Raw genomic sequence first — 15900 nt, 5'->3', positions numbered from 1 at the left:
CCAAATATAAAAAAAAACAGTAATACTGTGAAATCTCAGGACAAAATTTCAAATAAAATACCAAATACTAAAAATTCTCCAAACCAAATCAAATAGTAAATACTAGCAAGTCACAGAACCAAATATCAAATAAAATAGTATACTGGGAAATCTCAGGACCAAATATCAAATAAAATACCAATTACTAAAAATTCTTGAAACTAAATACCAAATCAAATAGTAATACTGGGAAATTTCAAAATCAAATACAAAATCAGATAACAAATACTGAGAAATCTAAGAACCAAAACCAAATAAAAAACCAAATACTGGAAATTCTCGAAACCAAATACCAAATCAAATAAATATAGTAATTGGTATTTGAATTTGCAAATAGATCTATTTGAAATAAAATCAATTACCCAAACCTGGTTGCTAGAACGCCTGTCTAGTAAACAGGATGTCATGAGTTCAATTCTCATTAGAGGCTTAAGATTGAAACTTTTTATTCAAGTTTGATGTGCATCAATTTTATTTCAAACTGTTCTATTAAATTTGGTGTACTGTTCGGATTTGGATGCACACCCCATCAAGAGCACCGCCATAGCTCAGTGACTAAAGCGCCTGTCTTGTACACAGGAGGTCATGAGTTCAATCCTGATGGGTGGCTTAAGAAAGATATTTTTTATTTAAGTTTGCAGAATATTATTTGTATTTAAAAATAGTCTGTTAATTTTGGTCTATCCGTCGCATTTGGGTTTACACCCCTTCCACCAACGGCCACCAAAGCTCACTGGCTAGAACGCCTGTCTTGTAAATTGGAGGTGATGAGTTCAATTCTCATTGGTAGCTTAAGATGGCTAGTTTTTATTTAAGTTTGCAGATTATTAATTGTAATTAAAATTAGTCTATTGAAATTGGTGCACTGGTCGGGTTTGGGTTCATGTCCCATCATGAGCAACCACCATAGCTCAGTGGCTAGAGCGCCTGTCTTGTAAACAGGAGGTTATGAGTTTGATCTTCATTGGTGGCCTAAGAATAAATAGTTTTTATTTATGTTTGCAGAATATTATTTGTATTTAAAATGAGTCCATTAACTTTGGTTTATCCTTTGAGTTTGGGCTTACACCCTTTTCAACAGCAGCCGCTGTAGTATAGAGTAAACAGGAGATCATGAGTTAAGTTTTCATTGGTGGCTTAAGATGGCAACTTTTTATTCAAGTTTCATGTGTATCAATTTTATTTAAAACTATGTTAATAGTGTTTGTCTATCCAGCGGATATGGGTTTACACCCTTTCGATCAACAGCTGCCATAGCTCAGTGGCAAGAGTGCCTGTTTTGTAACCAGGAGGTTATGAGTTCAATCCTCATTGGTGGTTTAAGATAGTTAGTTGTTACATAAGTTCGCAGATTTTTAATTGTACTTAAAATTAGTTTATTAACTTTGTTTTATTCGTCGAGTTTGGGTTTACACCCTTTCTACAAACAGCCGCCGTAGCTCTGTGGCTAGAGTGCTTTTCGAGTAAACGGTAGGTGATGAGCTCAATCCTCAGTGGTGGCTTAAGATTATCGCTTTTTATTCAAGTTTGATGTGTATCAATTTTATTTCCAACTATTCTATTGAAATTGGTGTACTTGTCGGGTTTGGGTTTACATGTACGTCTCATCATGAGCAGCCGCCATAGCTCAGTGGCTAGAGCGCCTGTCTAGTAAAGAGGAGATAATGAGTTCAATCCTCATTGGTGGCTTAAGGAGGCTAGTTTTTATATAAGGTTGCGGAATGTTTGTTGTATTTAAAAATAGTCTATTAACTTTTGTTCATCCGTTGAGTTTGGGTTTACACCCTTTCCACCAACAGCCCCCATAGCTCAGTGACTGAAGTGCCTGTCTAGTAAACGAGAAATCATGAGTTCAATCCTCGTTGGTGGAATAAACAGTAGATGATGAGTTCAATACTCAGTGGTAACCTCTCGCTTGCATGACAGGCGCTCTAGCCCCTGGGCTATGGCAGCTGCTCATGATGGGGTGTAAACCCAAACTCGACCAGTGAACCAAACTCAATAGAATAGCTAGAAATAACTTTGAAACACATCAAACTTGAATAAAAAGCGGTTATCTTAAACCACCACTGAGGATTGAACTCATGACCTCCCGGTTACAAGACAGGCACTCTAACCACTGAACTATGGCAGCTGCTCATGATGAGGTGTCAATCCAAAGCCAAATACTCGACAAATTTTAATAGAATGGTTTAAAATAATGTTGTTAACTGCAAACTTAAATAAAAAGTAGTGCCCTTCAGCCACCAATGAGGATTGGACTCATGAACGCCTGTTTACAAGACAGGTGCTCTAGCCACTGATCCAGAGCAGCTGTTGGTGGAAAGGGTGTAAACCCAAACTTGATGGAAGGACCAAAACGATTAAAACAGTTTTAAATAAAACTATTACACATAAAACCTGAATAAAATGCAACTATTTTAGGCCACCAATGCTGAATGAACTCTTGACCTCCTGTTTAGTAGACAGGCGCTCTAGCCACTGAGCGATGGCGGCTGCTGGTTGAAAAGGTGTAAACCCAAACCCGACGCATGGACCAAAACGATTAAAATAGTTTTAAATAAAATTATTACACATGAAACTTAAATAAAAAGTAGCTATCTTAAGCCATGGATGAGGAATAAACTAATGACCTCTTATTTACAAGACAGGCGTTCTAGCCACTGAGCTACGGGGGTAGGTAGTGGAAAAAGTGTGAACCCAAACTTGACAAGTAGACCAAACTTAATAGAATAGTTTTAAATACGATTGATACACATCAAACTTAAATAACAAGTTGCAATCTTAAGCCACCAATGAGGATTGGACACATGACCTCCTGTTTACAAGACAGGCGTTCTAGCCACTCAGCCATGGCGGGCGTCGGTGGAAGGGGTGTAAACCCAAACTCGACGCTTAGACCAAAACTGTTAACATAGATTTAAATACAATTATTACTAGTCAAACTTAGATAAAAAAGTAGCTATCTTAAGCCACCCATGAGGATTAAACTCATGACCTCCTGTTTACTTGAGAGGCACTCGAGCCACTGAGCCATGGCGGCTACTGTTGGAACGGGTGTAAACACAATCTCGACGGATAAACCAAAGTTAATGGACTAATTTTAAATACAAACAATAATCTGAAAACTTAAATAAAAACTTGTTATTTTAAGCCACCTATGAAGATTGAACTCATGACCTCCTGCTTACAAGACAGGCGCTTTAGCCACTGAGCTATAGCGGGCGTTGGTGGAAGGGGTGTAAAACCAAACTCGACGCTTAGACCAAAACTGTTAACATAGAATTAAATACAATTATTACAAGTCAAACTTAGATAAAAATGTAGTTATCTTAAGCCACCCATGACGATTAAACTCATGACCTTCTGTTTACTCGACAGGCACTCGAGCCACTGAGCCACGGCGGCTACTGTTGGAACGGGTGTAAACACAATCTCGACGGATAAACAAAAGTTAATGGACTAATCTTAAATACAAACAACAATCTGCAATCTTAAATAAAAACTTGGTTTTTAAGCAATCAATGAAGATTGAACTCATGACCTCCTGTTTAAAGACAGGTGCTTTAGCACTGAGCTATGGCGGCTGCTCAAAAAAGGGTGTAAACCCAAACCCTACCAGTGCACCAAAATCAACAGAATAGTTGGTAAGAAAATGGAAACACATCGAACTTGAATAAAACGTTGCAATCTTGAGCCACCAGTGAGGATTGAACTTATGACACCCTGCTTACATGGCAGGCGCAATAGCCACTCAACTATGGCGGCTGTGGGTGGAAAAGGTGTAAACCATAACTCGACAGATAGATAAAAAATAATAGAATATTTTTAAACACGATTGATACAAATCAAACTTGAACAAAAGGTTGCAATATTGAGCCACCAATGACGATTGAACTCATGACACCCTGCTTACATGGTAGGCGCATTAGCCACTGAACTATGGCGGCTGCTAGTGGAAAGGATGGAAACCAAAACCCGTCGGATAGACTAAAACTATTAGAATAGTATTAGATACAACTATTACACATGAAACTTTGAAAAAAAATAGTTAGCTTAAGCAAGCCTTGAGGATTGAACTCATGACATCCCATTTACTCAACAGGCACTCTAGCCACTGAGCCACGGCGGCTACTGTTGGAATGGGTGTAAACCAAAACTCGACCGATAAACCAAAGTTAATGTACTAATTTTGAACACAAATTATAATCTGAAAATTTAAATAAAAATAGCTATCTTAAGCCACCAATGAGTAGTGAAAGCATGACCTCCTGTTTACTAGAAAGGCGCTCTAGTCAGTGAGCTTTGGCGGCTGCTGGTGGAAAAGGTGTAAACCCAAACTCGACAGGTAGATCAAAATTAATAGACCAATTTTACGTACAAATAACAATCTGCAAATTCAAATAAAAAATAGCTACCTTAAACCATCAATGAGTATTGAACTCATGATATCCTGTTTACAAGTCAGGCGCTTTAGCCAATAAGCTATGGCTGCTGGGCATGATGGGGTGTAAACCCCAAACCCGACAATGAGGCTATGGCCGCTGCGGGTGAAAAAGGTGTAAACAAAACTCGACAGATGGATCAAAATCAATAGAATAGTTTTAAATAGGATTGATACACATCAAACTTGAATAAAAAGTTGCAATTTTGAGCCACCAATGAGGATTGAACTCATGACCTCCTGTTTACGAGACAGGCGCTCTACCCACTGAGCTATGGCGGCTGTTCATGATGGGTTGAAAACTCAAACCCAACGAGTCGACAAATTTTAATCATTATGGTTTAAAATAATATTGTTAACAGCCAACTTTAATGCAAAGTAGCGATCTTCAGCAACCAATGAGGATTGGACTCATGACCTCCTGTTTACTAGACAGGCGCTCTAGTCACTGAGCTTTGGCGGCTGGTGGTGGAAAAGGTATAAACCCAAAAACGGCGGATGGATCAAAATTAATAGATCAATTTTACATACAAAGAACAATCTGCAAATTCAAATAAAAAATAGCAACTTTAAACCATCAATGAGTATTGAACTCATGACATCCTGTTTACGAAACAGGCGCTCTTTCCACTAAGCTATGGCAGCTGAGGGTGGATAAGGTGTAAACCCTAACTCGACAGATAGATCAAAATTAATAGAATTGTTTCAAATACGATTGATGAACATGAAACTTGAAGAAAGAGTTCCAATCTTGAGCCACCATTGAGGATCGAACTCATGACCCCCTGTTTACTAGACATGCACTCTAGTCATTGAGCAATGGCGGGTGCGGTGGAAAAGGTGTATACCCTAACACGACAGATAGATCAAAATTAATAGACCAATTTTACATACAAATAACAATCTGCAAATTCAAGTAAAAAATAGCTACCTTAAGCCATCAATGAGTATTGAACTCATTACATCCTGTTTACAAGTCAGGCGCTTTAGCCAATAAGCTGAGGCGGCTGCTCATGGTGGGTGCAAACCCCAAACCCGACAAGTAGACCAAATTTAAAAGAATAGTTTGAAATAAAATTGACACACCTAAGATTTAAATAATACTTCACTATTTTCAGCCACCACTGAGGATTGAACTCATAACATCCTGTTTACAAGACAGGCGCTCTAGCCACTGATCTATAGCGGCTGTTGGTGGAAAGGGTGTGAACCCAAACCCGACGGGCAGACTAAAACTATGAAAATGGTATTAAATACAACTATTACACATAAAACTTTAAAAAAAATAGATATCTTAAACCAGCAATGAAGACTGAACTCATGACCTGCTGTTTACTCAACAGGCAGTTGAGGAACTGAGCTACGGCGGCTGCTCATGATGGGGTGTGAAGCTGGTCCCGACCAGGACACCAACTTCAATAGAATATTTTGAAATAAAGTTGATACCCATAAACTTGAACAAAAGGCTGTAATCTTAAGCCACTAATGAGGATTGGACTCTTCACCTCCCGTTTACTTGACATGCACTTTCACCACTGAGCTACGGCGGCTGTTGTTGGAAAGGGTGAAAACCCAAACTCGACGGATAAACCAAAGTTAAAAGACTAATTTCAAATACAAATAATTGTCTGCAAATTTAAATAAAACCTAGCTATTTTAAGCCACCAATGAGAATTGAACTCATGACTTCCTGTTTACTAGACAGGTGCTCTAGCCACTGAGGTATGGCGGCTGGTGGTGGAAAAGGTGTAAACAATAACGCGAAAGATGGACCAAAATTATTAGAATAGTTTTAAATACGATTGATACACATAAACTTGAATAAACAGTTGCAACATTGAGCCACCATTGAGGATTGAACTCATGATCTCCTGTTTACAAAACAGGCGCTCTAGCCACTGAGCTAAGGCAGCTGCTCACAATGGGGTGTAAACCCAAACCCGACCAGTACACCAATTTCAATAAAACAGTTGTAAACAAAATTGATACACATCAAACTTGAATAAAAGGCGGTTATCTTAAGCCACCACTGAAGATTTAACTCATGATCTCCTGTTTACTCGACAGGCACTCAAGCCACTGAGCTAAGGCGGCTGTTGGTGGAAAGGGTGTAAACCCAAACTCGACGCATAAACCAAAATTTATGGACTAAATTTAAACACAATTAATAGTCTGCAAACTCAAGTAAAAACTAAACATCTTAAGCCTCTAATGAAGATTGAACTCATGATCTCGGGTTTACGACACAGGTGCTCTAACCACTGAGCTAAGGCGGCTATTGGTGGAAAGGGTGTAAACCCAAACTCGACGGATGAACCAAAGTTAAAAGACTATTTTAAAATACAAATAATGATCTACAAACTTGAATGAAAACTAGCTACTTTAAGCCACCAATGATTATTGAACTCATGACCTCTCGCTTACAAAACAGGACCTCTAGCCACTGAGCTAAGGTGGCTGCTGTTGGACAGGGTGAAAACCCAAACTCAATGGACAAACAAAAGTTAAAAGACTAATTTCAAATACAAATAATAATCTGCAAACTTAAGTGAAAACTAGCATCTTAAACCACCAACGAGGATTGAACTCATGGCTTCCAGTTTACAAGACAGGCGCTCTAACCACTGAGCTATGTCGGCTGGTGGTGGAAGGGATGTACACCCAAACCCGATGAATAGACTAAAACTATCAAAATAGTAATTGATAAAACTATTACACATGAAACTTAAAAAAAAAGTAGCTATCTTAAGCCGGCATTGAGGATTGAACTCATGAAGTCCCGTTTGCTCAACAGGCACACGAGCCACTGAGCCACGGCGGCTACTGTTGGAATGGGTGTAAACCAAAACACGACGGATAAACCAAAGTTAATATACTAATTTTAAAGACAAATAATAATCTGAAAATTTAAATAAAAATAGCTATTTTAACTCACCAATGAGTAGTGAAAGCATGACCTCCTGTTTACTAGAAAGTCAGTCTCTTGTAACTGAGCTTTGGCGGCTGCTGGTGGAAAAGGTATAAACCCAAACTTGACGGTTAGATCAAATTTAATAGACCAATTATACGTACAAATAACAATCTGAAATTTCAAATAAAAAATAGCTACTTTAAACCATCAATGAGTATTGAACTCATGACATCCTGTTTACAAGTAAGGCGCTTTAGCCAATAAGCGATGGTGGCTGCTCATGATGGGGTGTAAACCCCATACCCGACAAGTAGACCAAATTTAAAAGAATAGTTTGAAATAAAAATGATACACATAAGACTTAAATAAAACTTCACTATTTTCAACCACCAGTGAGGATTGAACTCATGACATCCTGTTTACAAGACAGGCGCTTTAGCCACTGAGATATGGCGGCTGCTCATGATGGGGTGTAAACCCCAAACCCGACAAGTGGACCCAATTTGAAAAAATAGTTTGAAATAAAATTGATACACATCAAACTTGAATAAAAAGTTGCAATTTTGAACAACCAATGAGGATTGAACTCATAACCTCCTGTTCACAAGACAGGCCCTCTTGCCACTGAGCTATGGTGGCTGTTCCTGATGGGGTGTAAACCCAAACCAAACGAGTCGGCAAATTTTAATCGAATAGTTTAGAATAATATTGTTAACAGCAAACTTTAATGCGAAGTGGTGATCTTCAGCCACCAATGAAGATTGAACTCATGACCTCCTGTTTACTAGACAGGCGCTCTAGCCACTGAGGTATGGCGGCTGCTGGTGGAAAAGGTGTAAACCCTATCTCGACGGATAGATCAAAATTAATAGACTAATTTTAAATACAATTAAGTGTCTACAAAGTTAAATAAAAACTCGCTAGTTTAAACCACCAATGAGGATTGAATTCATGACCTCCTGTTTACTAGACAGTCGCTCTAGTCACTGAGCTATGGCGGCTGCGGGTGAAAAAGGTGTAAACAATAACTCGACAGCTAGATCAAAACTAATAGAATAGTTCTAAATACGATATATACACATCCAACTTGAATAAAACGTTGCAATTTTGAACCACCAATGAGGATTGAACTCATGACCTCCTGTTTACGAGACAAGTACTCCAGCCAGTGAACTATGGCGGCTGTTCAAGATGGGGTGTAAACCCAACCCCAACGAGTCAACAATTTTAATCGAATGGTTTAAAATAATATTGTTAATAGCCAACTTTAATGGAAAGTAGCGACCATCAGCCACCAATGAGGATTGAACTCATGACCTCCTGTTTACTCAACAGGCAGTTGAGGCACTGAGCTTCGGCGGCTGCTTATGATTGGATGTAAACCTGAACCCGACCAGGACACCAATTTCAATAGAATATTTTGAAATAAAGTTGATACACATAAACTTGAACAAAAGGCGGTAATCTTAAGCCACCCGTGAGGATTGGACTCTTCACCTCCGGTTTACTTGATAGGCACTTTAACTACTGGGCTATTGCGGCTGTTGTTGGAAAGAGTGAAAACCCAAACTCGACGGATAAACCAAAGTTAAAAGACTAATTACAAATAATAAACTGCCAACTTAAATTATAACTCGACATCTTAGGCCACCAATGAGGATTGAACTCATGACCTCCTGTTTACTCATTAGGCAGTTGAGGCACTGAGCTACGGCGGCCGCTCATGATGAAGTGTAAACCTGGACCCGACCAGGACACCACTTTCAATAGAATATTTTGAAATTAAGTTGATACACATAAACTTGAACAAAAGGCAGTAATCTTATGCCACCAGTGAGGATTGGACTCTACACCTCCTGTTTACTTTACAGGCACTTTAACCACTGAGCTACGGCAGCTGTTGTTGGAAAGGGTGAAAACCCCAATTCGACGGATAAAGCAAAGTTAAAAGACTAATTTCAAATAAAAATACTAATCTGCAGGTTTAAATAAAATCTAGCTCTTTTAAGCCACTAATGAGGGTTGAACTCATGACCTCCTGTTTACTAGACAGGCTCTCTAGCCACTGAGCTATGGCGGCTGCTCATGATGGGGTGTGAACCCAAAATTGACAAGTGGACCAAATTTAAAAAAACAATTTGAAGAAAAACTGATACACATCAAACTTCAATGAAAACCAGCAATCTCTAGCCACCAATGAGGATTGAACTCAAGATCTCCTGTTAACAAGACAGGCGCTCTCACCACTGAGCTATGGCGGCTGAGGGTGGATAAGGTGTATACCCTAATTCGACAGATAGATCAACATTAATAGAATTGTTTCAAATACGATTGATAAACATGAAACTTGAAGAAAAAGTTACAATCTTGATCCACCATTGAGGATTGAACTCATGACCCCATGTTTACTAGACATGCGCTCTAGTCATTGAGCTATGGCAGCTGCTTATGATTAGATGTAAACCCCAAACCCGACAAGTAGACCAAATTTAAAAGAATAGTATGAAATAAAATTGTTACACATACATGTAAACTTAAATGAAAACCAGCCATCTTTAGCCACCAATGAGGATTGAACTCATGACCTCCCGTTTACAAAACAGGCGCTCTAGCCACTTAGCTATGGCGGCTGCGGGTGGATAAGGTGTAAACCCTAACTTGACAGACAGATCAACATTAATAGAATTGTTTCAATTACAATTGATAAACATGAAACTTGAAGAAAAAGTTGCAATCTTGAACCACCATTTAAGATTGAACTCATGACCCCCTGTTTACTAGACATGCGCTCTAGTCATTGAGCTATGGCAGCTGCGGTGGAAAAGGTGTAAACCCTAACTCGACAGATAGATCAACATTATTAGAATTACTTCAAATACGATTGATAAACATGAAACTTGAATAAAATGTTGCAATTTTGAGCCACCAATGAGGATTGAACTCATGACCTCCTGCTTGCGAGACAGGCGCTCTAGCCACTGAGCTATGGCGGCTGTTCATGATGGGGAGTAAACCCAAACCCAACGAGTCGACAAATTTTAATCATATGGTTTAAAATAATATTGTTAACAGCCATCTTTAATGCAAAGTAGCGATCTTCAGCAACCAATGAAGATTGAACTCATGACCTCCTGTTTACTAGGCAGGCGCTCCTAGCCACTGAGCTATGGTGGATGTTGGTTGAAAGGGTGTGAACCCAAACCCGACGGGCAGACTAAAATGATTAGAATAGTAATAAATACAACTATTACACATGAAACTTTAGAAAACGTAGATATCTTAAGCCAGCAATGAATATTGAACTCATGACCTCTCGCTTACAAAGCAGGACCTCCAGCCACTGAGCTATGGCAGCTACTCATGATGGGGTATAAACCCAAACCCGACCAGTACACCAAATTCAATAGAATAATTAAAAATAAAATTGAAACACATGAAACTTGAATAAAAAATGGTTATCTTAAGCCACCACTGAGGATTGAACTCATCACTTCCTGTTTACTTGACAGGTACTCTAACCACTGAGCTACGGCGGCTGCTGTTGGACAGGGTGAAAAACCAAACTCGACGGACAAACCAAAGTTAAAAGACTAATTTCAAATACAAATAATAATCTGCAAACCTAAATGAAAACTACCCATCTTAAGCCACCAATGAGGATTGAACTCATGACCTCCCGTTTACAAGACAGGCGCTCTAGGCGCTCTAGCCACTGAGCTATGGCAGCTACTCATGATGGGGTGTAAACCCAAACCTGGCAAGTAGACCAAATTTAATAAAATTGTTTGAAACAAAATTGATACACATCAAACTTGAATAATACCTCGCTATTTTAAGCCACCCATGAGGATTGAACGCATGACCTCCTGATTATAACAAAGGCGCTACACTCGCAGAGCTATAGCCGGTGCGGGTGGAAAAGGTGTAAACAATAACTCGAGAGATTGATCAAAATTAATAGAATAGTTTTAAATACGATTTATACACATCAAACTTGAATAAAAAGTTGCACTTTTGAGCCACAAATGAGCATTGAACTCTTGACCTCCTGTTTACAAAACAGGCCCTCTAGCCACTGAGCCATGGCGGCAGTCATGACGTGGTGTAAACTCAAACCCGACAAGTAGACCAAATATAATAAAATAATTTGAAATAAAATTGATGCACATCAAACTTAATTAAAACCAAGCTTTTTTAAGCCACTAATGAAGATTGAACGCATGACATCCCGTTTACTAGATAGGCACTCTAGCCACTGAGCTATGGCAGTTGCTCACGATGGGGTGTAAACCCAAACTTGACCAGTACACCAGGTTCAATAAAATAGTTGTAAACAAAATTGACACACATCAAACTTGAACAAAAAGGCAGTTATTTTAAGCCACCACTGAGGACTTAACTCATGACCTCCTGTTTACTCGACAGGCACTCGAGCCACTGAGCTAAGGCGGCTGTTGGTGGAACGGGTGTAAACCCAAACTCGACGGATAAACCAAAGTTAATGGACTAAATTCAAACACAATTAATAGTCAGCAAACTCAAATAAAAACTAAACATCTTAAGCCTTCAATGAGGATTGAACTCCTGATCTCCTGTTTACAACACAGGCGCTCTAACCACTGAGCTAAGACGGCTACTGGTGAAAAAGGTGTAAACCCAAACTCGACGGATAGATCAAAATTAATAGACCAATTTTACATACAATTAACAATCTGCAAATTCAAGTAAAAAATAGCTACCTTAAGCCATCAATGAGTATGGAACTCATTACATCCTGTTTACACGTCAGGCGCTTTAGCCAATAAGCTGAGGCGGCTGCTCATGGTAGGTGCAAACCCGAAACCCGACAAGTAGACCAAATTTAAAAGAATAGTTTGAAATAAAATTGACACACCTAAGATTTAAATAATGCTTCAATATTTTCAGCCACCAGTGAGGATTGAACTCATAACATCCTGTTTACAAGACAGGTGCTCTAGCCACTGAGCTATAGCGGCTGTTGGTGGAAAGAGTGTGAACCCGAACCCGACGGGCAGACTAAAACTATGAGAATGGTATTAAATACAACTATGACACATACAACTTAAAAAAAATAGATATCTTAAGCCAGCAATGAAGACTGAACTCATGACCTGCTGTTTACTCAACAGGCAGTTGAGGAACTGAGCTACGGCGGCTGCTCATGATGGGGTGTAAAGCTGGTCCCGACCAGGACATCAACTTCAATAGAATATTTTGAAATAAAGTTGATACCCATAAACTTGAACAAAAGGCTGTAATCCTAAGCCACCAATGAGGATTGAACATTTCACCTCCCGTTTAGTTGACAGGCACTTTCACCACTGAGCTACGGCGGCTGTTGTTGGAAAGGGTGAAAACCCAAACTCGACGGATAAACCAAAGTTAAAAGACTAATTTCAAATACAAATAATTGTTCTCAAATTTAATAAAAACCTAGCTATTTTAAGCCACCAATGAGGATTGAACTCATGACTTCCTGTTTACTAGACAGGCGCTCTAGCCACTGAGGTATGGCGGCTGGTGGTGGAAAAGGTGTAAACAATAGCTCGACAGATGGACCAAAATTATTAGAATAGTTTTAAATACGATTGATACACATCAAACTTGAATAAACAGTTGCAACGTTGAGCCACCAATGAGGATTGAACTCATGACCTCCTGTTTACAAAACAGGTGCTCTAGCCACTGAGCTAAGGCAGCTGCTCACGATGGGGTGTAAACCCAAACCCGACCACTACACCAATTTCAATAAAATAGTTGTAAACAAAATTGATACACATCCAACTTGAATAAAAGGCGGTTATCTTAAGCCACCACTGAGGATTTAACTCATGACCTCCTGTTTACTCGACAGGCACTCAAGCCACTGAGCTAAGGCGGCTGTTGGTGGAAAGGGTGTAAACCCAAACTCGACGGATAAACCAAAATTTATGGACTAAGTTTAAACACAATTAATAGTCTGCAAACTCAAATAAAAACTAAACATCTTAAGCCTCTAATGAAGATTGAACTCATGATCTCCTGTTTACAACACAGGCGCTCTAACCACTGAGCTATGGCAGCTGCTGGTGAAAGGGATGTACACCCAAACCCGATGGATAGACTAAAATTATCAGAATAGTCATTAATAAAACTATTACACATGAAACTTAAAAAAAAGTAGCTATCTTAAGCCAGCATTGAGGATTGAACTCATGAAGTCCCGTTTACTCGACAGGCACTCGAGCCACTGAGCCACGGCGGCTACTGTTGGAATGGTTGTAAACCAAAACTCGACGGATAAACCAAAGTTGATATACTAATTTTAAAGACAATAACTAATCTGAAATATTAAAGAAAAATAGCTATCTTAAGCCACCAATGAGTAGTGAAAGCATGACCTCCTGTTTACTAGAAAGTCAGTCTCTTGTCACTGAGCGTTGGCGGCTGCTGGTGGAAAAGGTATAAACCCAAACTCGACGGATAGAACAAATTTAATTGACCAATTTTACGTACAAATAACAATCTGCAAACTGAAATAAAAAATAGCTACTTTAAACCATCAATGAGTTTTGAACTCATGACATCCTGTTTACAAGTCAGGCGCTTTAGCCAATAAGCTATGGTGGCTGCTCATGATGGGGTGTAAACCCCAAACCCGGCAAGTAGACCAAATGTAAAAGAATCATTTGAAATAAAAATGATACATATAAGACTTAAATAAAACTTCACTATTTTCAGCCACCAGTGAGGATTGAACTCATGATAGATAGGCGCTTTAGCCACTGAGATATGGCGGCTGCTCATGATGGGGTGTAAACCCCAAACCCGACAAGTAGACCCAATTTAAAAGAATAGTTTGAAATAAAATTGATACATAACAAACCTAAAAGAAAACTAGCCATCTTTAACCACCAATGAGGATTGAACTAATGACCTCCTGTTTACTAGACAGGCACTCTAGCCCCTGAGCTATGGTGGCTGCAGGTGAAAAAGTGTAAACAATAACTCGACAGATAGATCAAAATTAATAGAACAATTTTAAATACAAATAACAATCTGCAAATTCAAGTAAAAAATAGCTACCTTAAACCTTCGATGAGTATTGAACTCATTACATCCTGTTTACAAGTCAGGCGCTTTAGTCAATAAGCTATGGTGGCTGCTCATTGTGGGTGCAAACCCCAAACCCGACAAGTAGACCAAATTTAAAAGAATAGTTTGAAATAAAATTGATACACATAAGATTTTAATAATACTTCACTATTTTCAGCCACCAGTGAGTGTTGAACTCATAACATCCTGTTTGCAAGACAGGCGCTCTAGCCACTGAGCTATGGCGGCTGTTGGTGGAAAGGGTGTGAACCCGAACCCGACGGGCAGACTAAAACTATGAGAATGGTATTAAATACAACTATTACACATAAAAAAATAGATATCTTAAGCCAGCAATGAAGACTGAACTCATGACCTGCTGTTTACTCAACAGGCAGTTGAGGAACTGAGCTACGGCGGCTGCTCATGATGGGGTGTAAAGCTGGTCCCGACCAGGACACCAAATTCAATAGAATATTTTGAAATAAAGTTGATACCCATAAACTTGAACAAAAGACTGTAATCTTAAGCCACCAGTGAAGATTGGACTCTTCACCTCCCGTTTACTTGATAAGCACTTTCACCACTGAGCTACGGCGGCTGTTGTTAGAAAGGGTGAAAACCCAAACTCGACGGATAAACCAAAGTTAAAAGACTAATTTCAAATACAAATAATAATCTGCAAAATTAAATAAAAACTAACTTTTTTAAGCCACCAATGAGGATTGAACGCATGAACTCCCGTTTATTAGACAGGCACTCTGGCCACTGAGCTATGGTGGCTGTTGGTGGAAGGGGTCTACACCCAAACCCGACGGATAGACTCAAACTATTAGAATAGTATTAAATACAACTATTAGACATGAAACTTTAACAAAAAGTGGATATCTTAATCCAGCAATGAGGATTGAACTCATGACCTCCTGTTTACAAGACAGGCGCTTTAACCACTGAGCTATGGTGGCTGTTGGTGGAAGGGGTGTGAACCAAATACGACGGGCAGACTAAAACTATTAGAATAGTATTAAATACAACTATTACACGTAAAACTTTAAAAAACGTAAATATCTTAAGCCAGCAATGAGGATTGAACTCATGACCTCCTGTTTACTAGACAGGCGCTCTGGTCACTGAGGCATGGTGGCTGCTGGTGGAAAAGGTGTAAACCTTATCTCGACGGATAGATCAAATGTAATGAACTAATTTAAAATACAATTAAGTGTCTTCAAAGCTAAATAAAAACTAGCTGTTTTAAACCACCAATGAGAATTAGACTCATGACCTCCTGTTTACTAGACAGGCGCTCTAGCCACTGAGCTATGGCGGCTGTTTATATAGGCTGTAAACCAAAACTTAACGAGCCGACAAATTTTAATCGAATGGTTTAAAATAAGAATGTTAACAGCAAACT

The 15900-nt window shown here is 39.1% G+C and overlaps 18 non-coding genes across 18 annotated transcripts; 2 read left to right on the top strand and 16 right to left on the bottom strand.

Annotated features, from left to right (window-relative positions):
* The first annotated feature begins 939 nt into the window (after window positions 1–939).
* On the top strand, window positions 940–1012 carry Trnat-ugu (transfer RNA threonine (anticodon UGU)). Its single transcript has one exon. It is a non-coding gene; the product is annotated as a tRNA-Thr (tRNA).
* A 643-nt stretch (window positions 1013–1655) lies between these two features.
* On the top strand, window positions 1656–1728 carry Trnat-agu (transfer RNA threonine (anticodon AGU)). The gene has a single exon. It is a non-coding gene; the product is annotated as a tRNA-Thr (tRNA).
* A 2964-nt stretch (window positions 1729–4692) lies between these two features.
* Trnat-cgu (transfer RNA threonine (anticodon CGU)) lies at window positions 4693–4765 on the bottom strand. The gene has a single exon. It is a non-coding gene; the product is annotated as a tRNA-Thr (tRNA).
* Window positions 4766–6142: 1377 nt separating this feature from the next.
* Trnat-agu (transfer RNA threonine (anticodon AGU)) lies at window positions 6143–6215 on the bottom strand. Its single transcript has one exon. It is a non-coding gene; the product is annotated as a tRNA-Thr (tRNA).
* Window positions 6216–7049: 834 nt separating this feature from the next.
* Window positions 7050–7122, bottom strand: Trnat-ugu (transfer RNA threonine (anticodon UGU)). The gene has a single exon. It is a non-coding gene; the product is annotated as a tRNA-Thr (tRNA).
* A 1018-nt stretch (window positions 7123–8140) lies between these two features.
* On the bottom strand, window positions 8141–8213 carry Trnat-agu (transfer RNA threonine (anticodon AGU)). Its single transcript has one exon. It is a non-coding gene; the product is annotated as a tRNA-Thr (tRNA).
* A 1188-nt stretch (window positions 8214–9401) lies between these two features.
* Window positions 9402–9474, bottom strand: Trnat-agu (transfer RNA threonine (anticodon AGU)). The gene has a single exon. It is a non-coding gene; the product is annotated as a tRNA-Thr (tRNA).
* Window positions 9475–9582: 108 nt separating this feature from the next.
* Trnat-ugu (transfer RNA threonine (anticodon UGU)) lies at window positions 9583–9655 on the bottom strand. Its single transcript has one exon. It is a non-coding gene; the product is annotated as a tRNA-Thr (tRNA).
* A 296-nt stretch (window positions 9656–9951) lies between these two features.
* Window positions 9952–10024, bottom strand: Trnat-ugu (transfer RNA threonine (anticodon UGU)). Its single transcript has one exon. It is a non-coding gene; the product is annotated as a tRNA-Thr (tRNA).
* A 290-nt stretch (window positions 10025–10314) lies between these two features.
* Window positions 10315–10387, bottom strand: Trnaa-cgc (transfer RNA alanine (anticodon CGC)). The gene has a single exon. It is a non-coding gene; the product is annotated as a tRNA-Ala (tRNA).
* A 652-nt stretch (window positions 10388–11039) lies between these two features.
* Window positions 11040–11121, bottom strand: Trnat-ugu (transfer RNA threonine (anticodon UGU)). Its single transcript has one exon. It is a non-coding gene; the product is annotated as a tRNA-Thr (tRNA).
* Window positions 11122–12318: 1197 nt separating this feature from the next.
* Trnat-ugu (transfer RNA threonine (anticodon UGU)) lies at window positions 12319–12391 on the bottom strand. The gene has a single exon. It is a non-coding gene; the product is annotated as a tRNA-Thr (tRNA).
* Window positions 12392–12860: 469 nt separating this feature from the next.
* On the bottom strand, window positions 12861–12933 carry Trnat-agu (transfer RNA threonine (anticodon AGU)). Its single transcript has one exon. It is a non-coding gene; the product is annotated as a tRNA-Thr (tRNA).
* Window positions 12934–13042: 109 nt separating this feature from the next.
* Trnat-ugu (transfer RNA threonine (anticodon UGU)) lies at window positions 13043–13115 on the bottom strand. The gene has a single exon. It is a non-coding gene; the product is annotated as a tRNA-Thr (tRNA).
* Window positions 13116–14303: 1188 nt separating this feature from the next.
* Trnat-agu (transfer RNA threonine (anticodon AGU)) lies at window positions 14304–14376 on the bottom strand. Its single transcript has one exon. It is a non-coding gene; the product is annotated as a tRNA-Thr (tRNA).
* A 289-nt stretch (window positions 14377–14665) lies between these two features.
* Window positions 14666–14738, bottom strand: Trnaa-ugc (transfer RNA alanine (anticodon UGC)). The gene has a single exon. It is a non-coding gene; the product is annotated as a tRNA-Ala (tRNA).
* A 643-nt stretch (window positions 14739–15381) lies between these two features.
* On the bottom strand, window positions 15382–15454 carry Trnat-ugu (transfer RNA threonine (anticodon UGU)). Its single transcript has one exon. It is a non-coding gene; the product is annotated as a tRNA-Thr (tRNA).
* A 289-nt stretch (window positions 15455–15743) lies between these two features.
* Trnat-agu (transfer RNA threonine (anticodon AGU)) lies at window positions 15744–15816 on the bottom strand. Its single transcript has one exon. It is a non-coding gene; the product is annotated as a tRNA-Thr (tRNA).
* Between the last annotated feature and the right edge of the window lie 84 nt (window positions 15817–15900).

Source organism: Watersipora subatra, chromosome 2, assembly GCF_963576615.1.
Source record: "Watersipora subatra chromosome 2, tzWatSuba1.1, whole genome shotgun sequence".
Taxonomy (NCBI): domain Eukaryota; kingdom Metazoa; phylum Bryozoa; class Gymnolaemata; order Cheilostomatida; family Watersiporidae; genus Watersipora; species Watersipora subatra.
The sequence above is the reverse complement of the archived record's forward strand: the minus strand, read 5'-3'. Positions and strand labels throughout refer to the sequence as shown.